We start from the raw sequence: 1,113 nt of genomic DNA on the forward strand, positions 1-1,113 counted from the left end.
GAAGGCTGCGGGGACCGCCAGCGGTGGCCAAGGTCTTCCCCTCTCGCCCTCTTGGGAAAGGCGGCTGTTGCGGGCTGCGTCCTTGGGGGGTCATCGCGCCGGGCGCCCGCTCTCTGACCCGCTAATGGGAGGCCATTAGGAGGGAGCCCGTCTGCGGTGGCCACCAGCAGTGGGGAGACAGGCCTGCGGCCGTCCTCCAGCGGCTGCTCTCCTGGGGCTCACCGATCGCTCCGTGCCGGCCACCTCAGTGGAGCTGCGCGTCGCCGAGTGGCTACGCGAGGAGGACGTGGGCCTGGAGTCGGGTCTAGGTGGGCAGAGTGGAAGGGTGGTGGGGGAGTGAATAAAGCACCGGGGCAAACCTGGGCGATGACAAGTAGGTAGCAGGCCTGGAGCCTCCCAGTGACAGCGTGTGAGCTACGGGCGGTAAGGCCGATGGGTCTTTACCAGGACGTTAACATCCTAAGTCTCCGGCTTCCAGCATGGTTTCCCACCCCAGCACTCTAAGACTTGCCCCCTCGAGGTCTGTCTGCTCCAGTGCATTGAAAACTGTAAAGGCAGGAAGTACTGCGAGGCCCGTACTGGAAGCTACATACACCGAGGGTGCTCAGGAGATACTTGAACGAATGACAAGCGCTGGGAGACTCTTGAAGGTCAAACTTCCCAGAGACGGGGAAAGACGGTGCTGGGTTTCTTTCCCTTTCCCGTCCAGCCCTGTCTGTCTTTGGGCAGCGTAGTTGCTGGATTAAGATCGGGCTGGGCCCACCTTTGAGGCTGAGAAATTTGCGCTTGCCTCCCCATTCCCAGGGTTTCTGCTACACATTCTTCACCTTTCAGCTTGGACTTGGCCAAGAGAAAAACCCTGGGGCTTCCCTAGATGAATCCTATACTCCCGCATTCGCTCACAGCCCTCTGCTACTTTGTTTCTTGCATTTACTGCTCTGCACTAGAATGAACTATTAATTTGCAAAATGTTTCCTTTAAGATACAGTGCTCTTTGTTATAGCCGTGCCACCCTGAACGTGCCCCATCTCGTCTGATCTCAGAAGCTAAGCAGGGTCGGGCCCGGTTAGTACTTGGATGGGAGACCACCTAGGAAGACCGGTTGCTGTAGGT

General features: G+C 58.2%; 1 pseudogene; it reads left to right on the forward strand.

Annotated features, from left to right (window-relative positions):
- Positions 1-995: 995 nt before the first annotated feature.
- Positions 996-1,113, forward strand: LOC112472361 (annotated as a pseudogene).

The sequence above is a fragment of the Pteropus alecto genome, unplaced genomic scaffold, assembly GCF_000325575.1.
Source record: "Pteropus alecto unplaced genomic scaffold, ASM32557v1 scaffold511, whole genome shotgun sequence".
Taxonomy (NCBI): Eukaryota; Metazoa; Chordata; class Mammalia; order Chiroptera; family Pteropodidae; genus Pteropus; species Pteropus alecto.